At 45.3% G+C, this 26,767-nt stretch overlaps 2 protein-coding genes across 3 annotated transcripts in view; both read left to right on the top strand.

Moving 5' to 3' along the window:
- The window catches only part of LOC127031930 (troponin T, cardiac muscle-like), a 192,403-nt gene that overhangs the window by 73,374 nt on the left and 92,262 nt on the right, over positions 1 to 26,767 (top strand). The gene's annotated exons all lie outside the window — the stretch shown is intronic.
- The window catches only part of CHRM2 (cholinergic receptor muscarinic 2), a 192,771-nt gene that overhangs the window by 148,660 nt on the left and 17,344 nt on the right, over positions 1 to 26,767 (top strand). The window contains exon 3 of one of the 2 annotated variants that reach the window (XR_007768592.1): positions 4,473 to 4,585. The exons of the other annotated variant lie outside the window; for it this stretch is intronic. The gene's annotated coding sequence lies outside the window, so the exon portion shown is untranslated. Of the gene's footprint in view, positions 1 to 4,472; positions 4,586 to 26,767 lie in introns of those variants that run through there. 2 annotated transcript variants of the gene reach the window in all.

Raw genomic sequence — 26,767 nt, 5'->3', positions numbered from 1 at the left:
GCTGGGAACCAAAGCAAACAGACTAACAAAAAGGAATATATACTCTTCCCTAATCATCTTGCTATCTGGACTTTCACAATTACCCCTCTCTTTAATGGTACTGGATCATGTCTAAGCAATGGCAGTACCTAATGCCACCCATGCCTCCCTACCAACCCAGTAGCATTTCCTCCTGTTCAATGTTTTGTGAGTGTTTGGAGGCTCCTTGTTTCCCAGTGCTCCCCAATCAGGTGTATTACATTCTGGAGGAGAGTGCTTCAGATAAAGTTACCCACTCCAGCAGTGTCTCCATTAGCGACTTCCCTGTGAGGCAGCTATTAATCGGAAACTCAGACTGTGCATTGTAACTGCCTACTGTTTGCAGTGTTCAGGAAATATCCTGGGAAAATCAATACAGAGAAAACACTGATAGTTTGTAAATCTATTAACTCTCTTCTGGCCCCTCGCCAGCCATTTTATTCACTGTCTAGACATGGAAACCCACTTGGCTGTGAAAGGAAATGGACTTCCCCGCATTGTTCTCTCAGGGCCTTACCAACTTCCATTTCCACCACTTCACAGATCCAGAGGGAATAATAAAAATGGTAACAATGATTTCAAAGATGGAGGGAGAAAGAGAGAGAAGCTTTTACCTCCATACAAAAAGATTCCTCTCTTTGTTTTTCTCCCACCTCTTTCAATGGGCTCTCCGGCTTTCACTCTTCTGAAAAACTTGCTAAAAGGCACAGAGTAAATCATGGTAAGAGCTGTGTCTGTAGCCTGAAAAATGAGGAATGGGATAGGAGGGAAAGAAGCTACAGTTGGAATATTTCAAAGGTTATTACATTTGAGCTGATTGTTACATTTATAGACTCATAGATTTTACTTGACGCCTACCATAATCACTAACTATGACCTTGGATGCCATTGTAAAATGTTTGGGAATAGGGCCAAAGCAAGGGTGATTGGATCCAGAGGGCGTGACAACAACATCAACAAATCGGAATGTTACAGGTGACAGCCTTCTTGAATCATTTTTTCGGAATATGGGCAGAAATAGACCCTGGCCTCATAAAAGTCTCCTAGGCCCTGCTGAAAACCATGATTAAAATAAATAACATGGCAGGGGAAAGTAATTGAACCATCATCCCAGTCAAGATACTGGAAAGTCACAGCTCCTCTTGGTAATAAACAACAAAAGACACATTAAATATGGAAACTTTGGTACCCTCAGAGGAATGACAGCAACACAGAGGAACAGGTATTTCCTTTGGTGAATACCTACATTCCATAGCACAAATAATTAAGAAATTCCTGAGCCATTTAGCTGGATTGTCCTTTTGATGCAAAGGTACAAGTTACATTCACCCTCTCATGAGTGAATTTGCTCCTGATAATAATTTAGGGTATAAAGGGGGGAGGAGAGGAGCACAATGCAGTATGCATGGATTGCTCAGGACATTCTGTAGAAAGAATGGATGTAGCATTCCAAATAGCAGGTGGGGCGGGGGGGGGCTAGGTCAAATTCTATACTTGTACAATGAACTCATAAACAGAAGGGAGCAGCAACTTTAACTGGCACACTTGGCACTGCACACATGAAAAAATGACATTATTACTGGTGTGGGAGACGTCAGGTAGCTGGAAGAAAGATATTTCCCAGTTGCAATATATGTCATTTTTGTTAGAAGCTGGAGAGGATTTGCCAGTACACCGTGCTGAGTGGAAAGGAGAGTCCTGTGGGTATCAGAGAGGAAACCGAGCTGGGGAGGAGAACCACTGAGAGTAAAAGGTGCTAGGAAGGAGGTACTAATGCCAGATGCTAGGGAGAAGGTGCTTATGTCAGGGAGGAGGAGGGAAGTTCACATTTTGGAAAAAATCCAGTCACATGCTTTTGGATGGGAAGCAAAGGATGATGGAGAAAGATGCTGACAAAGCTTCAGGCCCAGACTCTGGCAGTGGGCACGGCGCTGTGCCACCAATGGGAGAGAGACAGTGCAAAGGGAGAACAGGGCAGAGGAGACGGTCTTTTTTGAGCTTGTCCAATGGTCCTTTATGTAACCAAGGATGAGGTTTCTGTTTCCTACTTTGGAATAACATTTGGAATGTGTCTTTTCAACCCACAGGTGCTTATTTTATAGTCCAGAGCAGATGCAAGGACTCCTTATATTTTGCTGAACGCACATTTAACTACTGTACATATACAGAAGTTGCAGATGGGAGCAATTTATAACAACAAAATCAATAACTAAATAGATAGTAGTGAAAGCATGTGATCATCTGTGGACATATCCAGTTTAGCTGCCATGAAACAGTTTTGAGGAGAACAGATAAAGGGCCATTTGTGTGAAACCACAAGGTTAACTGTTAGAAACTAAGGCCTTTGAGTTGGCAATTATGACTTACTTTATCATCAGTAACCAGTGATTTTGGGTACCTTATATCTGGGTGCCCAGCTTGAGAAAATTTACAGGGTACAGAGTTGCCAGGCATCTAGTTTTCAACTGGAACGTCTGGCAGCTCCTGGCAGCATAAATGACTGGGCCTTTAAAAGTCTGGTCGGTGGCACAATGGGGCTCCGTGTGGCTCCCAGAAGCAGCCAGTATGTCCCTGCAACTCCTAGGTGGAAGGGGAGCCAGGGAGGCTCAGCACACTACCCCCTCCCTGAGTGACGGCTCCACAGCTCCCATTGGCCTGGAACCATAGCTGCGGGGACGGCACCTGCAGATAGGGGCAGTGTGCAGAGCCTCCTGGCCAACCTTGTGCCTAGGGGCCGCAGGGACATACCAGCCATTTCTGAGAGCCATCTGAGGTAACTGCCGCCCAGAGTCCACACCCCAAACCTCCTCCTATATCCCAACCCTCTATCCCAGCCTGGATCCCTTCCTGCACCCCAAACTCCTCATCCCCAGTCCCACACTCCCAGCCAAAGCCCTCAGCCTGCCCCGCACCCCAACCCCCCGCCCCAGCCCGGTGAAAATTAGCGAGTGGTGGGGGAGAGTGAGCAATGGAGGGAGGTGAGAGTTGGGCCTCAGAGAAGGGACAGGGCAAGGGTGTTTGGTTTTCTGCAATCAGAAAGTTGGCAACTCTACCCAGCCAGAGCCTTCATCCCCTCCCTCTCCCACACCACAACCCTCCGTCCCATCTCAGAGCCCTCTCCAGCACCCAAAACCCCTTATCCCCAGCCCCATCTCAGAACCTACACCACTAGCCAGAGTCTTCACCCCTCCAACATACACCCCAACCCCATGCCCCAGCCCGGAGCCCCCTCCCACACTTCAAATCTGTCATTCCCATCCCCACCCCAGGAGTAGCTTGAATACATGTCCCTGTTTGGAAAAGTAAATCCGTTGTGTGGGTGCTGCATCGCTTTTCTAAATGCTGCTAGTCCTGTGACATCTGGATTCAGATACACTGGAATACAATAGAATGGCAACTGAGATATATATTCAAAGGAATGTAGGACTGGAGAAAGAGCATCTCTTCCACTGCTCCGATCTCAATAGGAACCACTGGAGTGGAACTGTCCTCCCCACCCCATACACATTCATTTCAGAGGAAATGCACTGAGAAATATGCTCAGCTCCTTGACACTCAGACAGTGTAAAGTGAGCTGGAAATGGCAAGAGCGACATTCCAATGTTAACACAGTATGACAGCCCTATCACATTAGCTCCTCTCCATCACTCCATATTAATATTCATCTTAGCTAATATACTATGAATGTCACTTTCCAATATTACTGCACATGAATATTAACCTGAAGTGATATGAGCCATACAAAGGAGACTGCTAATCTGATTGCAAGGGGATAATATAACAGCGCCCTTAAGGATGAATAACTGACAGGCAGTGGTTTCTGAGTGCTTTCCTCTTTAGCCCTCCTCCCCTTTGCATATTGCTCACACGGGACAGAGAATAATCGATTTGGAAAGGCAATTCCATATCAGATTCTGTTGTTCCTGTTACTTTGGGTACCTCATGCTGTATCTGTGACGGAGAAGTGATGAAGGCACTCATACGGACTCATCCTTTGACTTGTTCATAGGTTAAAAAAGCCACTAAGCTTCTGGTTTAAGTACCTTTTGGTTGCTCAAGTTCTCACTCATTGCCTTTGCTTTTCCCCTGTATTCAAAGTTACCTCTACTGTGGTTCTTATTTTTTATTCAGTTATTGGCCTATGCATGGAACAATAATTCTTTGGAGCCCTACATAGCTCTGATGTAACTGGTAATGAAATACAGAATTTCTCCTCTCTAGGTTGTTGGCTTGACATCATTTCTTAGTCTTTACTGGCTAAAAGTCATTACCACCCATTGGCAACAAAATATCTTCAATTTGGTGGCGCTGCTGCCTCAAAGTGAGGCTTTAAAAGGAGTTCTCTAAGAAAATGCAGATTTCATGTGGGCAGGGCTATATATCACTTGTCCACTATCCATAACCTTGTCAGTAGCCCATGTGAAGTGAACTGATGGCTGCTTTTCACTTCCTAGCAAACAGGAGACCACATCACACAAACACACCCATGACAGGCAGTTTTTGGCAGTCTCAGCAAAAAAAACTAAAGGTGAAATGGAGTGCCCCCCCACCAACCTGAGAAATGGTTCTTCTGTCCTGCTGCTGTGTAACTAGAAGATTTCAGATGTAAGTTCTGTCAGTTTTGCAGATTTCACCAGCATGTATTATTACTATTAATAATAAATAATAATAATAATAATAATAATTCCTAGCTCATATATAGCTCTTTTTATCAGCAGATCTCAACCTGCCAGTGGTATTTAAGTGCCTAAATACCTTTGTAAATCTGGACCTGTAATAAACAGATAGTTAAGGGTTAATGCCTCTTTTACCTGTAAAGGGTTAAGAAGCTCAGTAAACCTGGCTGACACCTGACCAGAGGACCAATAAGGGGACAAGATACTTTCAGATCTTGGTGGAGGGAAGTCTTGTTTGTGCTCATTGTTTTGGGGGTTGTCGTTCTTGGGACTAAGAGGGACCAGATGTCAATCCAGGCTCTCCAAATCTTTCTGAATCAGTCTCTCACATTTTAAACTTGTAAGTAACAGCCAGGCAAGGCGTGTTAGTCTTATTTTTGTTTTCTCAACTTGTAAATGTTCCTTTTTGCTGAGAGGATTTTACCTCTGTTTGCTGTAACTTTGAACCTAAGGCTAGAGGGGTTCCTTTGGGCTATATGAATCTGATTACCTTGTAAAGTATTTTCCATCCTGATTTTACAGAGATGATTTTTACCTTTCTTTCTTTAATTCAAAGCTTTCTTTTTAAGAACCTGATTGATTTTTCCTTGTTTTAAGATCAAAGGGGATTGGATCTGGACTCACCAGGAATTGGTGGAGGAAAGGAGGGGGGATGGTTAAATTATCCTTGTGTTAAGATCCAAGGGGTTGGATCGCTGTTCACCAGGAACTTGGTGAAAAAGCCTCTCAAGGCTGCCCAGGGAGGGGAAGGTTTTAGGGGGACAGGCAGTGTTCCAGACACAGAAATTTCTGGATGGTGGCAGTGTTACCAGATCTAAGCTAGTAATTAAGCTTAGAAGTGTCCATGCAGGTCCCCACATCTGTACCCTAAAGTTCAGAGTGGGGGAGGAACCTTGACAGGACCCTTGAAACCATTTGAAATCTTCCCATTGATTTCAATGAGCTTTGGATCAGGCCCTTACTCTTCCTTCATGAATGGCATCCCTTAAGTAATTCAAGTTATTTCAACTGTCCATTCCCTCATGGAGAGTCATATTTCTTTCTCCAGATGATCCATGGGCTGTTCTGGTTCACTGGGCACCGGGACGAGGGAAGTGTTTCTGAAGTGGAGTTATTCCTGATTTAGTGTAAATGAGAGCAGAATCAAGAACCAGTCTTCTAGCCCTTTTGGTTGTGAAGAACACTTTAACGCTACAAACTGAGTGTAGCCAATGCAGTAATGTTTTCCTGAGTTTGCAGGCAGCCTGAAACAATAGCTCAGAGACATGTGAATTGCATCATTCATTTCAATGGAATGTTGATTCTGCAACCTAATCATGACACTGCAAATGGCAACACTGTTAACCATTTCACTGCTGATCACTTTAGCAGAAACATCCTGCCAATGAGCTTAACCCAAATTGCCCTTACGTCTTCCAGGGTGACAAAAGCCCCAATTGTCTCCCACCAAGCTGCCAAAACCTCCAAGTTCCTCTGACAGCATCTGCACTGCAGTCATTCCCAGTGATGCAAAAATTTGCAAGCAATGAAATCTCAGAGTTTAGGGTTAGAGTGAAGCAAGTGTAATTTAATCTGAATGTAGATAACAGAGGGGCTACTGTGCTGACTAGTATTTATGTTCATTTCTAATCATTAAACACTTCTTTCTTCAATTGGCTTGAAGCTGCTGCAGAATTTCCAGCCCTCTGCACACCCCAGCAGATATGCAAGTTTGACCATTGGGCCCACTAGCAAAGAGTTAATATGGTGTTCCACAAAGCACTTTGCCTGTAGCTTGGATAGAGGAGGGTCGTTCAGCACTGACACACAAGGCAGAGCCAGCCTCATCCTCAATACTCTAAGTCCCTGCCAGCCCAGAGAGCAAAGGGCCAAGCTTGGCTTCATACTCCAGTCCCCACTGTGGTATGGTCCCCAAACAGAGTTTGTTACACTAACCTCACAAGAAAAAAAGGGGTTATTCAGATGGAAGTCTCATATGCACCAGCAAAAATCAGCAATGTTTCCTGTACCACTGATTCCAAACCACTCCCTGCATCCCCCTCAAGGATGCTACTCTGTGTATTGATCTGTCACAATGCAGCCGTCTTCCCACATGGTTATTAATAGGTCCTAAACAGCTCAAATACACACACATGCAAAGGATATTTTTCTTCATAAGCACCAGTCTGGAATCAATTCAGTAACAACTAGAAGAGTGCTAAGAAGTGTTATCAATTGTAGAATGTATTGAACTCACAGAATCTTTCATGGAAACCTCCCACACCAGGCAATCAGAAGTCTGTTGCTGTTGCATCTTAACTAGGAGTCTTCAGCAGGGCCATAAAACACCTTCTCTGAGGAGTGCTTGAGTCATTCACAGGCCAGACACCCAACTTTCCTTGCCTATTTGGCAGCTTGGTTTGGCCACTTCAAGGAGTAGAAAGGATACTAGAAGAGTCCACTTGTGGAGGGAGGGTAAAAATATAATGAGTTTCAACATGAGACTCTGCAGTTGAATATAGGGTCAGTCAGTCACTGGCTCGATATCTGTCCTGCTTGATAAGCTACAAGAACTTTGTCTCCAGGCATCTCACCTAGAGTAAGTGGTTGGATTGCAGTCAAGTATAGACTCACTGACAGCTTTTGTCCAGTACAGTCTTTGGTTGCAAAGACTATTTGGCTAGATAAGCTAAATAATATTACATGTATCAAAACCTAAATAACTTGTTTTTACCATATTCCAAGTCAAGCACTCAAAAGTTCAGAATGTCAAGTTTACAACTGGCCATGATCCCATAATTCCACCCACTACTGCAACCTGTGCCCTGAATGAGGTAGGGGATCATATGGGGAAAAAGGATGTAATCATGTCATTAAAGATTTTATACCTTACTACATATGCACAAAAGGTTCTAATTAGGGTTGCATAATCAGCCATAAATCTGGCATTTCCTAATTTTCAAATTAACTTTGCAACTAATAATATTCTTTAAACATTTTTTTATGTACATGACTTTTTTAAAAAGCAAAAAGGTAAAAATCTGTTACATTACGTGCAATGTCTTGGTGTCCTCTGAGAATATAGGGTTTGACTCATAGACAGGATGTGGGAACTCTGTCTGAGTATGAGGGTAAGCACCTGAACACTAGTGTAAGGCACAACCCATGGCTGAGCATGTGGAGAAATCTCGGCACTGTCTGGCAATAAGAGAAGAAGGCAACATCACCTAGGGGCAGAGGAAGACACCTGTACAGGTTGGTGACAAATGAAGGAACCAGCAGTATCTGTTTTCTATAGCAGCTAAGCCTGGCTCATTTCTTGAGTTAATTATAAATAAACCTTACTCACTGTCAAGGCGACCATTGACCCCCATCCTTATGTTGCTGTGTCATTTGAGAGGAAGGCTTAAAAAGGGAAGGAAGAGTGTGGAGTCCCATTGTCACTGACCCATATGGCAGCTCGTGTGTCATTATTTTTTTGCATAGCTATGGTTAATGTTACCAAACCATATAGCAAACTCTCTTGGTTTGGGGGCCCTGTGGCGCCAGAGCCAGGTGCCTAAAGCACACTCATGCAAAAGGGGAAGAATCCAGCTAGCATTTCCCTTCCTTATTCCTTTAAATAATAAGTTTCTTTGAGTTCTCCTAGTTACATTTTGTAGCCTAAGATCAGTTCCCACACTGGCTGTTTCACTGCTCAGGGAGTGAGTCTACAATGACATAGGATAGAAAGGGAGATGACCTGAGCTCGTTAAACCACAGCATGGTTACAAGCCACCAGCATTTTAGCAAAAGCTCAACACATTAAACAGTGGGGTTTTTTCCCTGGTGTCCCTTTTTCTGCCCAGATACTATTTGGAGGAACGTATCTCAGAATAAAATAAATCATTTGAAACACATCTATGTATTTTTATTGTCTATACAGAAAGGCAGACAGACAGATGGATGGACAGAGAGACAAAACCTGCTTACAAAGTTCCTACTAATAATACGTTAGGACACCAGAGGAGTTCTGCATCTGACCAGTTCCAGGCGATACTTTCATATCTATCCCATGCATGGGAAGCATGCAGAAGTCCAATATTATATTCATAATATTAAAACAGTCACTCTTACTTCCAGTAATGTGGTAGAGAAGTGTATTCATGATTTGCTCATTATAATAAATGTGTCTGTGTCCGCAGATGTTCGTTGCCTGATGTTTAATCAGAAGCAAATGCAATGCAATGATAAAGTATTCCTATGGGGGACTTTTACATGCACAGGGGGTGACTCCAGATTGCAAGCCAGGGTCTCTACCACCTGTCCAACTCTATCAGGCGTCAGTTTGTTCAAATCAGATTCCGAGTGCTTTGTTTCCAGCACTGTAAGTGGGATGTTTGTATATACCGTACCATAACCTGTCTGCCAGTCAACTGAAAGTGAAACAGACAGACAGATAAGGATAGTATGCAGAAACTGGGCTGTTAACTGTGATCATGGCTCCCCTGAGGTTACACTGAAACCTAGTTTTCATTCGACAAACTGTGCAGAGCAAAGTCACCGAAATTCCGCCTACTCGCCTCTTCATAGAAGGAATTAGTGCATATTTCACTGACTGTACTGAACAGCAGACTCCATTTGTGTCACAGCACTGTGGAATTCACTGGACTCAATGATTATTGTGGCCTTTTCTAGCGTTTAACTCTATGAATCTGTGGAAATCTAGGGTCTAGACAAAGCTACTTACCTTAGGAATAACAGAACCCAGTTCAGATACATATGAAAAGGCTTGACTCATCACCCAATCTTCATACTGAACCCTTCTCTGAGATATGAAAATGGTGGGTTCATTCATCTTCATGATCTTTGTGCCTTGCAACATAAGTGGGAGTGTGGCCAAGAAAAATACTTTGTATAGCATGCTTGACCCTGACAACACAGTGAAATATTAGGAATCCTGCTTGAAAAACAAATCTTTGGATCTTTATCTAAACTGAACTGAGGGTCTTTCACTTATCCCTAACTTCCTGAATTCTGCCATGCACATAGCAAGTTTATCAAGAAACAATGCATGAGAAAATGGCTGTCTCATAGTTAATATAGTTAAAATGTTGCATTATTTTAAATGACTTTCTTTTTCATTCCCTCTCTCCCTTCCTTTTGTTCTTCCCCTTCCCTCTTTTCTCTCTCTTTCTCTTTTCACTCAAGTGATCTGCATTTTATAGGTAATACTTTTAATTGGAACATTTGAGTTGCAATTCTAGTAGTTCCCAAGCTCCATGATTCACATAAGACTCTCCAAGAATAATTTTTTTTAAAAGTGAAGGGACATCTATACAAAACAGACCACCTCTTTGTAGCTGATACATCAGGGATCTATCCAGTGGCAGATTTATCTATTTATCTTTGGAAAGAGTTGTATGTGTAATTGTCTGCTTATGTTGAAAAGGAAGTTACAAAACTTAATGGGAAAAGAATGAAATTGTCTTAAGTAAATGAGTTGCTTGAGCAGAATGATTATACTAACACCAACATGGCACCAGTGAGGTCTTACAGAAGAGATTCAGGAATGGTATAACCATTCCCTCCCACTTTGTCCTTGTCCAACTGTGGCCAGATTGCCTTCTGTCTGTCCATAGTCACATGTCTATCTGTCTTTACCTTGGCTGTTTTCTAAAGACTAAAGACACTAATATGGAATCCTGCAGAAGAAGTATTTTATAACAGGTCACCCCTTCATCTCCTTACTTGGATTGGGCAGAGTCCCAGATATTTGATCATCATTCACCTGTCTATGTGGATTATCTATCTGCTTTTGTCTCATTGCAATCCCATTTGCCCAATGTTTAGTCAAAACCATATTTCAAATACAAATGTTATTGAGTTTTCATTTTGCTTCCAAGAGACTATTACCAAAAGGAGTAATGATGGGACTGAGGGGGGGAAGCGAGAAAAATAAACTCAGTATGTACACCATAGATAGTGCACCCACTTGTGCCAGCACAGCTACAAGATTTCCTCAATCCCCAATAGATAGCACTAGTTCCTTTTATCTAGATAGAACGTTACAAAACAAACAAACGACCCCCTGAATCTCCTTTTCAGTAGTGTTACAGCTCCTAGCAAGCACCCCTGCCTGACCACTCACAAGAACTACTGTGAAGGGAATCCAAGCCTCTGCTCTTGGGAATAGTTCTCTAGAGAAGTGAAAGTCACCACTTAACACCACTTCCGGGGAGAAAGTTGGAGAAGAGGTGTGAAACTATAACATCAACATTTGGAGGTCTATCAGCACAAGAGATGCAAGTCAGGGAGAATCCTCAAAGTCCCTTAATCTGAGTCCTGGAAACTAGAAGTGCATTCATTCTACTTTCAGATGACGCAGGAGGGAAAAGAGCCAATGGGGACATCACCAGAAATACAGAACTGTTATTTTATGTAGATTTTAAGGCCCAAGAAACCATTATGATTAGCTAGTGGCTTCTGGGAGTGGTGCACCGCTGCCATCCTGGAGCTGCTCCAGGAAAGTGGCATCGGGCCAGAGCCTGAACCCCTCCTGCACCCCAACTCCCTGACCTGAGCCCCCTGCTGTACCTCTCCTGTACCTGAGCCCCTCCTACACCCTGCACCCCTCCCTGCACCCCTGTCCTGAGCTCCCTCCTGCACTCTGCACCCCTTCTGCACCCCATCCCCCTTCCCTGAGTCCTCTCATAAACCCCACACTCCTCCTCTGCCCTAACCCCTTGCCTGAGCCCTTCCTGCACACTGCACCCCCTTCCACTCTCCACACTGCCCCCTGCATCCCAACCACCTGCCCCAGCCCTGCATGCCATTTCCCCACCCAGATGTGACCCTCAGGCCAAAAAGTTTGCCCACCCCTGAGCAAGAGTATATTTTTAGAATGATATCTTGCTCAATCCTGACATTGTCTTGAAATAATCTTGGCTTAAATATTTCAAGTGATGGAAAATCCATCACATCTGCCTCTAAATTCTTCCAGTAGTTAATCATCCCTACAATTCAAAATGTGCACCTTATTCGTAATTAATTTGTCTAGCTTCACCTTACAGTCATTTGATTTTGTTGTGGCTTGTGATGCCTTTAGAAGGTTAAAGGCTATTGGAAACTTCTCCCTATCTAGGCACTTATATACTGTGAACAAGTCAACTCTTGACCTTCTGTTAAGGTTAATCAGCAGATTGAGCATCTTTTACTATAAGGCTTGTTTTCCAGTGGCTCCTTCTGAACCCTTTCCAATTTGTTGACTTTTTTTAAAATGTGGACACCAAAACTGGACACAATTTTTCAGTAGTGGTCTCCTTCATGCTATATACATACTACTAACACCTCCATACTTCTGCTTGATAGTCCCCAACCTATACTGCCAAGAACTGCATTTAGTCTTTTAGCTACCACATCACACTGGGAGCTCACATTCATTTGGTTAGCCAACATGACCCTTAAGTCCTGTTCTGAGTCACTGCTTTCCAAAACACAGTCCCCCATCTTATAAGGGAGATCTACATTCTTGGTTCCTAGATATATGACTTTGCATTTAGCAGTATTAAAAAAGTTATTGTTGTTCAGATGAGCCCATCCAACCATGCTATCGCCATCACTGACAAACAGCTTTTGGAAAGGTTCCACATTTCTCATCCTCCCAGCTGCAGCACAAGTTTTACTGCAGAGATACAGCCAACATGGTTGAATTGAAGGGGAAAGGTTCAAAATGAATGGAAAGGAGATACTACTCAGCATCTCAGACACATACAGACCATCCAGAAAAGAGAACAGAGAAAAAACCAAAACAACATTTCTATAACCACTGTGACAAGATGGCCAATGTAGTAGGGTGGGTCCTGCGCTTTTCTTGGTGGATGGCTAAAATGCCACCCCTTGCCCCTGCTCTTGGGGCACTGAGGGCCCCACTAGTGGCCCAGGAAGGTGGTAAAGGAGGGAAGCAGGGGAGGGGTCTGGGTTTGCTCCTTACGCTGAGCCCCAGCCCCTCTCTACCCCTGTGGATTCTTACCCTCTTCCCCCTTGGGTGGGGTACCTTCAGTCCTTAAATGCTGGGGTGGGGACTCTCCCTCTCCTGCTGGGGCAGGGTCTCCCTTACTCCATTTTTTTTTTGATCTTCCAAGTCTCACAGCACACCTCCAAGCTCCAGTCCTCTCTCCTTCTCCCCTGACTGCCTGAAGCAGGGCCTTAATTGGCTACAGGTGCTCCAATTAATCTGTAGCAACCCTCCCTAGTCTACAGGGAACCATACCTTAATTAGCCTAGGGCTTATACTTCCCCTCTACCACTCTCCCACTGCTCCCTGGCCCTCCTGTATCACACTGCCTATCATCCATTTTTCCTCTGTTTTACTGGTAGTTCATCTGGAAACAGGGCTTTGGGAAATGCAGAGCAATCCACACCCTCTTAAGTCCAAACTCCAACGAAGAAGTTTCTTGTTGTTCCCCTTGGCAGTATGAAGCCACTGTAGTGCAGCATGGTCAGTTTGTAGTTGGAACCGCCGTCCCCAAACATATGGGCGTAGCTTTTCCAGGGCGTACACAATGGCATAGCATTCCTTTTCACTGACTGACCAGTGACTTTCCCTCTCAGACAGTTTCTTGCTGAGAAACACGACAGGATGGAAGTTGTGATCTGTTGCTTCCTGCATGAGCACTGCTCCTATACCACGCTCAGATGCATCGGTGGTTACTAGGAATGGCTTGTCAAAATCTGGGGCCCTGAGCACAGGGTCAGACATGAGCGTTGCCTTAAGTTGGGTAAAGGCCTTTTGACACTCATCAGTCCACTTAACTGCATTTGGCTGGGTCTTTTTGGTCAGGTCGGTCAGTGGGGCAGCGATTTGGCTGTAGTGGGGTACAAATCGCCTGTAGTATCCGGCCAAGCCTAAGAAGGATTGGACCTGCTTCTTTGACTTTGGGACAGGCCACTTTTGGATAGCATCCACCTTGGCCTGTAGGGGGTTTATGGTTCCTCGACCCACCTGGTGCCCCAGGTAAGTCACTCTGTTTTGGCCTATTTGACACTTTTTGGCCTTAACAGTTAGTCCTGCCTGCCTGATGCGCTCAAAGACCTTTTCCAGGTGTAGTAGGTGTTCGGGCCAGGAGTCTGAAAAAATGGCCACATCATCGAGGTAGGCAACTGCAAATTCTCCCAGTCCAGCTAGTAGACCATCTACCAGCCTCTGGAAGGTGGCGGGTGCATTTCGAAGGCCGAAAGGAAGGACATTGAATTCATACACCCCCGCATGGGTGACGAATGCTGATCTCTCCTTGGCAGGTTTATCTAGCGGTACTTGCCAGTACCCCTTGGTTAAGTCTATTGTAGAGATGAACTGGGCACGTCCCAACTTTTCCAATAGCTCATCGGTACGTGGCATTGGATAGTTGTCCGGACGAGTTACCGCATTTAGCTTACGGTAGTCCACGCAAAAGCGTATTTCCCCATCTGGTTTGGGTACCAGAACCACTGGAGATGCCCATGCACTAGTAGATGGGCGGATTATACCCATTTGTAGCATGTTCTGGATCTCCCGTTTTATAGCAGCTTGGGCATGAGGAGACACTCGGTAGGGTGGGGTTCTGATTGGGTGAGCATTACCTGTATCAATGGAGTGGTATGCCCGTTCAGTCCGTCCTGGGGTGGCTGAGAACAATGGGGCGAAGCTGGTGCACAGCTCCTTGATTTGCTGCCGCTGCAGACATTCCAGAGTGGTTGAGAGGTTCACCTCTTCCACGCCACCGTCTTTTTTCCCGTCGTAGTAGACCCCGTTAGGCCACTCAGCATCCTCTCCCTGGACTGTAAACTGACAAACCTGTAAGTCTCTGGAATAGAAAGGCTTGAGAGAATTAACATGGTACACTTTAGGCTTTAGTGAGGAATTGGGAAATGCTATGAGGTAGTTTACAGCTCCCAGGCGCTCTTGGACCGTGAAGGGCCCTTCCCATGATGCTTCCATCTTATGGGCCTGTTGCGCCTTCAAGACCATAACCTGGTCTCCTACCTTGAAGGACCGATCTCTGGCATGTCTGTCATACCAGGCCTTTTGCTCTTCTTGAGCATCCTTTAGGTTCTCTTTAGCAAGGGCTAAAGAGTGTCGGAGGGTGCTTTGTAGGTTGCTTACAAAGTCCAGAATGTTAGTTCCTGGAGAAGGCGTAAACCCCTCCCATTGCTGCTTCACCAACTGTAATGGCCCCTTAACCTCGTGACCATACACAAGTTCAAATGGTGAAAACCCTAAACTGGGATGTGGTACAGCCCTGTAGGCAAACAGCAACTGCTGCAACACTAGGTCCCAATTATTGGAGAATTCGTTGATGAATTTTCGTATCATGGCCCCCAAAGTTCCATTGAACCTTTCAACCAGGCCATTGGTTTGATGGTGGTACGGGGTGGCAACCAAGTAATTCACCCCATGAGTTTCCCACAGTTTTTCCATGGTCCCTGCCAGGAAATTAGACCCTGAATCTGTAAGGATGTCAGAGGGCCAACCTACCCTGGCAAAGATGTCTGTTAGGGCCAGGCACACAGTGTTAGCCCTGGTGTTGCCTAGAGCTACTGCTTCTGGCCATCGGGTAGCAAAGTCCACTAAAGTCAGTACGTACTGCTTTCCTCTGGGCGTCTTTTTTGGGAAAGGGCCCAGAATATCCACAGCTACTCGCTGAAATGGGACCTCAATTATGGGGAGTGGCTGGAGAGGGGCCTTGACCTGGTCTTGAGGCTTTCCCACTCTTTGGCATACCTCACAAGACCGGACATACTTGGCAACGTCCTTGCCCATCCCCTCCCAGTGGAAGGACTTCCCCAACCGGTCTTTGGTTCTGTTCACCCCAGCATGCCCACTGGGATGATCATGGGCTAAGCTTAAGAGCTTCCCCCGGTACTTAGTTGGAACCACCAACTGTTTTTGCGGCTGCCATTCTTCCCGGTGTCCACCAGAAAGAATTTCCTTGTATAAAAGTCCTTGGTCTATAACAAACCGGGATCGATTAGAAGAGCTGAGAGGCGGTGGGGTGCTCCGTGCCGCCGCCCAAGCTTTCTGAAGGCTGTCATCTGCTTCCTGCTCAGTCTGGAACTGTTCCCTTGAGGCTGGGGTCACCAGTTCTTCCTCAGACTGTGGACTTGGGCTTGGTCCCTCTGGAAGCGATGTAGGTGATGGGGTTGTTTCCGTTGCTGGTGAACCGCTCTCCGCTGGTGCACCTGAGGGTATTTCAGGCTCTGGCTGAGCCTTTTGGGTATGGCTGTCTGTTGCTTCTGCCAGTTTTGGCTCGCTGGCGCCCTCTGGCGTTGAGTTTGAAGATGTAGTTGCACTTGCTGGTGCTGGTTGCTGTTCCAGTTCCGGGCCTGGGACTGGAGATGCTGTGGCTGTTTCAGTGGTAGGCATGGAATCCGGGTCCACTACCTCTGTCTGGGTCTCTGGTAACACAGACGGGGCCTCTGTGGACGGTTCAGGAACAGGAATGGGTCTGGAAGCTTGCCTGGTTTGGCTACGTGTAACCATTCCCACTCTCTTGGCCCGCCTCACCTGGTTGGCCAAGTCTTCCCCCAGTAGCATGGGGATAGGATAATTGTCATAGACTGCAAAAGTCCACATTCCTGACCAGCCTTTGTACTGGACAGGCAGTTGAGCTGTAGGCAAGTCTACAGCTTGTGACTTGAAGGGGTAAATTGTAACTTTGGCCTTTGGGTTGATGAATTTGGGGTCAACGAAGGATTGGTGGATAGCTGACACTTGTGCCCCCGTGTCTCTCCACGCAGTAACCTTCTTTCCGCCCACTCTCAAATTTTCCCTTCGCTCCAAGGGTATTTGAGAGGCATCCGGGCCTGGGGATCTTTGGTGTGATGGTGGTGTAATGAATTGCACTCGCATGGTGTTCTTGGGACACTTGGCCTTGATATGTCCCAGTTCATTACACTTAAAGCATCTTCCATCTGATGGGTCACTGGGCCGAGGTGAGTTACTGGAGACTGGTGAGGTTGAAGGGTAGGGTATCTGTGGCTTTACTTGGGTGGTATGTGGGGTCTTTGGCTGTCCTCGGTTGTAGGGTTTATGGTCTGTGTGCCCCCTGGGGTAATCGTTCCCCTTGACAGTAGCTTTCTTGCTTTCTGCCAGTTCCATCCATTTGGCTCCAATCTCCCCCGCCTCAGCGATATTCTTGGGGTTTCCATCTTGTATGTACCGCGTGATGTCTTCAGGAACACCATCCAAGAACTGCTCCATTTGTATGAGGAGGTTCAGTTCTTCCAAGGTTTGAATGTTGTTTCCTGTTAGCCAGGCCTCATAGTTTTTTGCAATGTAGTAGGCGTGTTTGGGAAATGACACCTCTGGTTTCCACTTTTGGGTTCTGAAGCGCCGACGGGCATGATCTGGGGTTATCCCCATCCTGTATCTGGCCTTGGTTAGAAAAAGTTTATAGTCATTCATTTGGTGCTTAGGCATTTCAGCTGCCACCTCTGCTAAAGGTCCACTGAGCTGTGACCTCAATTCTACCATGTACTGGTCTTCGGGAATGCTGTACCCAAGACAGGCTCTTTCAAAATTTTCCAAGAAGGCCTCGGTGTCATCACCTGCCTTGTAGGTGGGAAATTTCCTGGGCTGTGGAGCAATATTTGGCGCCGGGTTGTTAGGGTTGGCTGGCACAGGCAGCCCAGCTTTTGCCAACTCCAGTTCATGTTTTCTCTGTTTTTCCTTCTCTTCATTCTCTTTTTGTTGTTTTTTCCATTTCTCGGTGGTGGGCCGACTCTTCTTCTGCTTGTTTCCTTCGGTAGGCCACCTCTTCTTCTTCTTGCTTCCTTCTGTGGGCCAACTCTTCTTCTGCTTGTTTCCTTCGGTAGGCCACCTCTTCTTCTTCTAGTTTTCTTTTGTGTGCTGCCTCCTTGGCTGCCTCTTTGGCTGCCTGTTCTCTTTGGTAGGCTGCCTCTTTGATCTGTTCTTCTCTTTCTTTCATCTCCATCTCTTTTTGTTTTATTTCCAGTTGTCGCCTGTGTTCAGCTTCTTTGATTTGTTCTTCGGCGTCGATTTTTGCCTTAGAAGTCATGGTTCCTGTTTTCTTGTGTTGGGGTGCCCTCTGGTGTTTCTCTTCTGAACTGCAGGCTCTGTTGCCTCCTGAAGTCTGCCTAGCAACAGTGCTTTTTTCCCTTTCTCTCTCTAGCTAATGTTCAATGAAGGGAAACCAGAAAAACCACTTTATTTGCATGCCTATAAGTGCTGGTACTTGCCTCCTAATGGGAGGGCTATTGCATGACAAAAGACCCTTAACATGCAAGCCACAAACTGCGAGAGAGAGCAGAAAAAAAAATTCTCTCTGGTTCCCTTTTAAAACCAACTGCTTCTCTCTGCTAAAAAGCCCTTAGCAGAGAAAAGAAAAATATAATATTCCTACTGGCTTCTGGATTCTGTCTATCTCCCACCCACTGCCACCATGTAATAACCTTAGTCCCAGATTTGGACCTTAGCGTCCAAAATATGGGGGTTAGCATGAAAACCTCCAAGCTTAGTTACCAGCTTGGACCTGGTACCTGCTGCCACCACCCAAAAAATTAGAGTGTTTTGGGGCACTCTGGTCCCCCTGAAAAACCTTCCCTGGGGACCCCAAGACCCAAATCCCTTGAGTCTCACAACCAAGGGAAATAATCCTTTTTCCCTTCCCCCCTCCAGGTGCTCCTGGAGAGATACACAGACACAAGCTCTGTGAAACTACACAGAGAGACTCCCCCTCTCTGTTCCCAATCCTGGAAACAAAAAGTACTTTCCTATTCCCCCAGAGGGAATGCAACATCAGGCTAGCAATCCAACACACAGATCTCCCCTTTTCTTCCTCCCACCAATTCCCTGGTGAGTACAGACTCAATTTCCCTGAAGTAAAGAAAAACTCCAACAGGTCTTAAAAGAAAGCTTTATATAAAAAGAAAGAAAAATAAGTACAAATGTTCTCTCTGTATTAAGATGATACAACACAGGGTCAATTGCTTAAAAGAATATTGAATAAACAGCCTTATTCCAAAAGAATACAAATCAAAGCACTCCAGCACTTATATTCATGCAAATACCAAAGAAAAGAAACCATAGAACTTACTATCTGATCTCTTTGTCCTTACACTTGGAAACAGAAGACTAGAAAAAAGAAACTACTTCTCCAAAGCTCAGAGAAAGCAGGCAGCCAGAAAACAAAGACAAAGACACTTAAATCCCTCCACCCAAAGTTGAAAAAATCCGGTTTCCTGATTGGTCCTCTGGTCAGGTGCTTCAGGTGAAAGAGACATTAACCCTTAGCTATCTGTTTATGACACCCTGACATGCTGCAAGCTGGCAGTTGATACAAGTCAGCCCCCTCTGCTTTCTTCTCTTAAAGAACCAACTTTGAAAACAAGTCATGCCACATTTCTCCCTTGCTGTCTCAGGAAATAGAAAGCACTCGAGCCAGAAGGATTTGTGTGTCTGTGTGTTTTTCCCAACTACTAGGCCTCAGGCAAAGGGAAAGAGACGGAATGTGCCTAAAGGCAACACAAATTCATAGCACTTCTAAGTCCTTACAATAGCTCTCCCCGGTAATTACACCATTTGGGTCTGAATTGCTTGCATGTCCAAGAACACAGAAGAGCTCTGCTTCACTATTTTTAACCTCAAAGCAGGCTTCCTTAGTCTTTTAACTATTTGTCCAACTTCTGTTGTGCATTCTGAATGCTTGTGGGGGCCTCCTGATGCAGAGCATCCCATATAATAGCAGTAAGAGATAGTCATGTGACTGCCGCTGATCCAGCCCAAAAGGTAGGGTTTGGTTAGGATTCTTTATTGTTTGTTTTTAAAAGTACACTATTCCTAACTTCTTTCACAGCAGAATCTGCAGAAACTGAGGGGTAATTGACCAGATGCCCCGTTTTTAAAGGGACAGTCCTGTATTTAAGCCCTCCTGCAGATGTCCTGACTTTTTCTTAAAAACGGGCAAATTATCCCATATTTTCTGTCTCCCCTGCATCAGTACTGGTGGGTCCTGCTGCTGGCCAGATCCCTGCTTGCCAGCCACCTGCCCACCAGCGGTGAATGGAGGGTGTCATAAACAGATAGTTAAAGGTTAATAGAACAGGAGTACTTCATGTCTCTTTTGATTGTAAAGGGTTAACAAGTTCAGTGACCCTGGCTGTCACCTGACCAAAGGACCAATCAGGGGCCAGGGTACTTTCAAATCTTGAGGGAGGGAAGTCTTTGTGTCTGCTGTTAGTTTTGGTTGTTGTTCTCTCTGGGTTCTGAGAGTGACCAGACATGCAACCAGGTTTCTCTCCAATCTCTCCGTTACAGGCTCTTATAAGTTCAGAATAGTGAGTACTGGGTAGATAAAGCGAATTAGGCTTATGTTTGTTTTCTTTATTTGCAAATGTGTATTTGGCTGGAAGGAGTTCAAATTTGTATTTTGCTAAAAGGATTTTACTTTGTACTTGTATACTTAGGTTGGGAGGATATTCCCAGTGTCTATAGCTGAAAGACCCTGTAACATATTCCATCTTAAATTTACAAAGAGAATTTTTACTGTTTTTTCTTTCTTTAATTAAAAGTTTTTCTTGTTTAAGAACCTGATTGTTTTTTTATTCTGGTGAGACCCCAGGGGACTGGGTCTGGATCCACCAGGGAAATGGTGGGGAGAAAGGAGGGAAGGGGGAGAGAAAGGTTAATTTCTCTCTGTGTTAGGATTACTTTCTCTCTCAGGGAGAGTCTGGGAGGGGGAAAGAGAAGGAGGGGGGAAGGTGAATTTTCCTCTCTGTTTTAAGATTCAAGGCGTTTGAATCACAGTGATTTTCCAGGGTAACCCAGGGAGGGGAAGTCTGGAAGAGGCAATGGTGAGGGAAAGGGTTTACTTTCCTTGTGTTAAGATCCAGAGGGTCTGGGTCTTGGGGGGTACCTGGGCAAGGTTTTGGGGGGACCAGAGTGTACCAGGCACTGGAATTCCTGGTTGGTGGCAGCGCTACAAGTACTAAGCTGGAAATTGAGCTTAGAGGAATTCATGCTTGTACTCCCTCTTTTGGACGCTAAGGTTCAGAGTGGGGAATTATACCATGACAGAGGGGGTCCAGTGACTAACAACAGGGGTGGGTGTGTAAGGCTGGTGGTGGGGTGAAGATACAGCACATGGGGCTTGCGACTCCCCCTGCTGGTCTGCCAGCACAGCCTCCGCTGTGAGCTGCAGTGGCTGGTGAGTGTGGGCAGGCGCCAGGCGGTGGCCAGTTACATGTCGCCTCTGCTGCCAACCCATTGGCCCTCTACGTGCTCCCACTCTCGCTGTCCTCTCCCTGCTTTGCCCCTTCCCCCCCCCCCCAACCCTGCTGCTCCTCCATAACCGCCCTGGTGGGACGTGTTCCACTCCCAGCACTGTGAGGAGAACCAGTCCCTGGTCAAAGCGCTCAGCTCACCAACAGCCTGTCTGGCAGGTTCCTTCCTTCCCCCACTGCCTCTGGCTGGGCTGGTGCCCTGGGAAAGCTGAAGACCTTCTGGCCCGGGGCACTGGCCAGGAGAAGCTGAGCCCTGCAAGTGTCAAAGCCCTGCACAGCACTGGCACAATGAAGCTTCTCTGCCCCTCAACTTAGGGTATGGCTACACTTGAAACTTCAAAGCACTGCTGTGGCAGGGCTGCCATGGCAGCGCTTTGAAGTGCGAGTGTGGCCACAGTGCCAGCGCTGGGAGAGAGCTCCCCAGAACTCCACATCCTCATGGGGTTTAGCTTGCAGCCCTGGGAGTCGTGCTCCCAGAGCTGCAGCACTGTTTACACTGGTGTTTTACAGCACTGTATCTTGCAGTGCTCAGGGGGGTGATTTTTTCATACCCCTGAGCGAGAAAGTTGCAGAGCTGTAAAACCCCAGTGTAGCCAAGGCCTTAGCTCTGGACTTGGACAGAGAAAGTGATTTCCAGACTGTTCACGTCCCAAACCTGCAGGCAGAGCCATGCCTTGGGTAGAGAGAATTCGAACAACCGCTCCGGGCCCTGTGCTTTGGGAGGCTTTGCAGGCTGGTGTGATTGGGCAGCATGGTTGGTCCCGGAAGAGAAGAATCCATCACTTCCGCCCTGGGCCCTGCACCCCTCTAGGGATGGCCCTGCTTGTAGGCTCCACAGCAGCCCCAGGGGCAGGGTCTTAGCAACCCTCTTCACCCACCACCTTCCCACCCTGGGTTCCAGGGACTGTGGGGCTGCTCTGTCCCCTAGGCTTCCTCCCCTGCTGAGCCACCTTCTGGCCCTGTTAGCTGAAGCGTCTGCAGTCAGGTTCCATTGGCCCTGGTGAACAATGCATCCGTAGGGCTTAACCCTTTCCTGCCTGCACTGTAGCTGGAGGCCAGCTGTGGCCAGCAGCAGCCTGAAGGTGTTAGCTGCCTTTCGACACTGTGTGGGCAGGAAGGGTCAAGCTGCTTCTAGCCACACTGGGCTGGGGTGGGGGAAGAGACGAGTTCTCCAAAGACCCAGACCAGGTCATCCCTTCCCCCACCTGTCACTTCCCTCCCACACAGTGCCAAAAGGCTGTCGCTGGCCACATTGTGAACCCTGGCAGAAGTGTGAACCATGCGTGCCCTCCCTCCCCAAGTGTTGCCTTGGAAGATGCGACACCGGGTACCAGGACAGCCAGGTCTGTCCCAGGGGCCCAGCCAGGCATAAAGGGTCAATAGCACTGGACAAGGAGGATTGAGTTGGTCGGTCAACACCCTCCCTCTGCCCCCCAGCATGAGAAAGATGTAGGGGAGTGTGTGTGTGTCACCTCTCCCCTTGTGGGTGTGTCACCCATCCGTGTGTGAGCCCTATAACCTTAAAGATAAGAAGGTAAATAAAAAGAATCCAACTATACACTATTTCTTTTTAACAAGGGCTCAGTCAATTTGATGTTAATTTGAATAGTTGCACTGCATAGTTCTGACTGATTGCTATTGAACTCACTTGAATACAAGTCATTTTACCAGGTGTCCAGTATTTAGCATAGGGATATATGGTCACGCTATTGAGGGGAAGCCTTTTAATGATGTACGAGAACATGTCTGTGAGACTAATATTGCCCATGATTAATTTACGTGTGCAATTAATCCCTATGAGTGGTTGCCCTTTGCAAAGTATCCACCTGCACAGAGGGGATTCTCCTTGCAAAATATACCTCTGCCTAGTTTCCCTTTTGAATGCATTTATAACGATTCCCCCCTTGTAAATTACTCAATTGTATGGACTCCCCTTGTATTGTGTGCACCTGTAGGGATTCTCCTTTCGTCCTGTTGATTACTGAGATGCACATGTGCCTCTGTGCATCCCTGTCATCTTCCGCACGAAGGCAAACCCCATCTCCCTGATGGAAGAACTCCTAAGGAACTCAGACTCTTGAAACTCCCAGAGTTTCCTTTCTCCTGCATAGTAGAGAAGGGAGCTATAATTAGGAAAGGGTGTTTCAACATGTTTGAATTCACTAATAGAATGATGAGTAATGGGAGAAGGGAAATGCTGATGACTGGATCAAGTGTACAGCTCGGGGCCTGAGTGGAAGAGAAAACAGAGTTGAGGGTGAAAAAGATAGTGGAGAGCAAAGGTCAATGGCGTTATCAGCATGTGTGATACACAATGAAATCTTCCATTGCAGAGGACTGAACAAAACTTCTACTGGCTATCTTTGCAAAGGCAAAGAATTCCATGTACAGCTGGGTTAGAAAATGAGAGCATCTTCATAAAAGATTTTGACTTTCTACTGAAAACCCCACAACCAAAAATTTGTTGTCAAAAACCACCAAAATAAAATATGTTTAGTCTTTGGCCAAACAATTTTGTTTTTCTGACCAAAAAAAAAAATCAACAGTTTCCAAGAAAGTGTGGAAGGCTGGTACTATAAATCAGTGTATGTGCCTCAGGAAACCACAGAATGGCGAGCGGTTGCGAGAGATGAATCTACGGGGAAAAGGAATGTCCTTTAATACTGTGTCTGTTAAAGACACCTCGACAGCTAAAATAAGGAGATAATAGTTCCCTGTTATCCCTCACACAAATCCATTCCCAAGTCTCTAGGTTTGGCGAGGAGGTGACACAGTATGTAGCTGCTATCACACAGCTACACAGAAGATCCATCATTTCACACTGGGAAAACAATCAGTGTCGCAATAGATTAACATAAACCCCCTTTCATTTCCAGAGGAGGGAATTTCTTGATTACCATAAGCTTCAAGCTCATTAAAATATCACAAGGAAGAGTGTATTTCTAACATTTCTAGGTATTTCTTTTTCCTGTTCTCTCATCCTCACCAGAAGCAGTTATCAAAGATGTGGGAGGACAACTCCCATTAATCAGAAGCAGCTCAAGGGCTAACAGGTTTGATCTAGGCTGTTGAAGAAGATGGAGAGAAAATCCTCCAACAGCAGCATATCTTCAAAGGGAGGGATGGAGAACATTCTAAACAGGAGCAGGCTGCCCCCCCAATCAGTTGAATACCAAGTTTTCCGCTTCCAAATTAGTTAGGAATATAGAAGTTGATATTTTTACCTTTTATTAATATTATTAATTCCAATTGAGTTCACAATGTGTAAGGACTCCCTTGCACCAGACGCTGTACAAGTAAATAACACAAACATAGTCCTTGCTATAGAAAATTCAGCATCCAGGGATTAGACGATATGTGAAAGGTGGATAAAGAGACCCATAGGTAGGTGAGTGGTGGGAAAAAAGGAAACAGACATGGGTGTTCATGTCTTAAGTTCATAGTCACAGTGGTCATGGTAGTCACAGATAGGTGTGACTAGTTTGTCTGCTTTTATCTGGTAGTGAGTTGTAGACCTCACGGCAAAGGTAGGTTTTTAAGGAGGAATTAAAAGTCTGAGCCAAAGCCTACGGAGGTGAATGGACCAACTCTTATTTAAGTCAAAGGATTTGGATCAGACCCTAACAGAACATAAACTGATGGCTTTGTGGGGAGTGTGATCATTTTTGACAGGAAGTAGGAATGTGGGACTCCCTCTCCATACATGTGTGGGAAGTTCTTTCCTGTGGGTCTTAAATGTGTATCTTAACTACTCAATATTATAAGCAGGGCTGAGTTGGGGACGGGGTTGGGGATTTACAGGATTGAAGGCTCCTCCAATAAAAGTTTTTTTTTCCTGACCAAAGTGATATAGCTCCCTGGACAGACATATCATCTTTCAAAACCAACAAGCTTTATTAGCCTTGCAAAATGGATCCTGAATTATTCTTAAAGCTTAAATGTATATATTTATGTTTCTATTACTGAAGTACCAGATGGTCTTGCGTAACTTTTGCTTTCTGGAAATTTACAAATTATTAAAATGTATTTCCATTTCCAGTCCTAATGGAGCTTTGAATTTTTAAGTAAAAAAGAAAGCAACAGCACAGGATTTATATCAAATAACCAATTTAATGAATGCTAATAAACTGGTAATTATCCTAGAAATGCATACTTGCACTCTCCCTCTCTCTGTTTGACTTTGAATTACTGAGAGAGCTAAAAGGACCCTGTAACACATCTCCTCAAGGATCCTTTGGGATTTTTATTGTCTTAAGCAGAGAGTCGAACAGAACAGAACAGGGTGCCCCTAACTCATCTGAAAATCTTTTGCTGAAGAACTTGTGATTTCTCTCCTCATCTTGAGTACCCTGCTGCATTAATTATGAACAGGAATTTATGCATATTCAAATCCCAAATAGCTGATGAGCTTTGGATGGCTTTTCTCTCGTCCCTTCCAATCATGAAAACTTTAACAGTTCAGTTTTGCCTAAGAAATGAGCTTGTTGTTGATTAATGAACTGACAAAAAGTGCCCCATGGTGGATATTTCACCCTTCCAAAGAAGCCATGCTCTTACATCATCATAGACTAATCTCGTCAGTTCAGCAAGTGCAAGGAGAATGAAGAAGCCAACATTTTCTAACTCAGTAGCACTCAGATTAAGTAACCTGAACATAGATAAATTCTCCACTGCCCTGCATCTTGTCTTCTTATTTACACCTACGTAAACAGGTTGTGTAAAATGCTACTACATAGATTCATAGACTTAAGGTCAGAAGGGACCATTATGGTCATTTAGTCTGACCTCCTGCACAATGCAGGCAACAGAATCTCACCCACCCACTCCTGTATCAAACCCCTAACCTATATCTGAGTTACTGAAGTCCTCAAATCGTGGTTTAACGACCTTAAGGTGCAGAGAATCAACCAGCAAGTGACCCGTGCCCTATGCTGCAAAGGAATGCGAAAAATCTCCAGAGCCTCTGCCAATCTTCCCTGGAGGAAAATTCCTTCCTGACCCCAAATATGGCGATCAGTTAAACCCTGAGCATATGGGCAAGACTCACTAGCCAGCACCTAGGAAAGAATTATCTGTAGTAACTCAGATCCCACCCCATTAACATCCCATCACAGACCACTGGGCATATTTACCTGCTAATAATAAAAGATCAATTAATTGCCAAAATTAGGCTATCCCATCATTCCATCCCCTCCATAAACTTATCAGGCTTAGTCTTGAAGCCAGATATGTCTTTTGCCCCCACTACTCCCCTTGGAAGGCTGTTCCAGAATTTCACTCCTCTGATGGTTAGAAACTTCATCTAATTTCAAGTCTAAACTTCCTAGTGTCCAGTTTATATCCATTTGTTCTTATGTCCACATTGGTACTAAGCTTAAATAATTCCTTTCCCTCCCTGATATTTATCCCTCTGATATATTCATAAAGAGCAATCATATCTCCCCTCAGCCTTCTTTTGGTTAAGCTAAACAAGCCAAGCTCTTTCAGTCTCCTTTCGTAAGACAGGTTTTCCATTCCTATCAGTATAATGACATTTTGCACTCACTTTTCACAGGTAGATATAAATGATGACACAAGATGCAAAACAGTGGAGAATCAGCCTGAAAGAGACAATTTTTGCTCTAATTTACACCCATGCATTTCAAACCTAGGCTTCACTGGAGCAGAAGCTGTCCGTAATCTAATACCGGTCTACACAGTACTGTAATGTACACCAATAGGGAAGTTTGAAACCCCAGCCCCCCCTCATTGCCTGACTCTTTTTCACTTATGCCTTCAGACAGAATCTGAACTCAAGTCTCCAGAAGTGAAAGGCACTAATCACCTGCCTTAAC

The sequence above is a fragment of the Gopherus flavomarginatus genome, chromosome 1 (assembly GCF_025201925.1).
Source record: "Gopherus flavomarginatus isolate rGopFla2 chromosome 1, rGopFla2.mat.asm, whole genome shotgun sequence".
In the NCBI taxonomy this organism is placed as follows: domain Eukaryota; kingdom Metazoa; phylum Chordata; order Testudines; family Testudinidae; genus Gopherus; species Gopherus flavomarginatus.
This window is presented reverse-complemented; position numbering and strand designations above follow the sequence as displayed.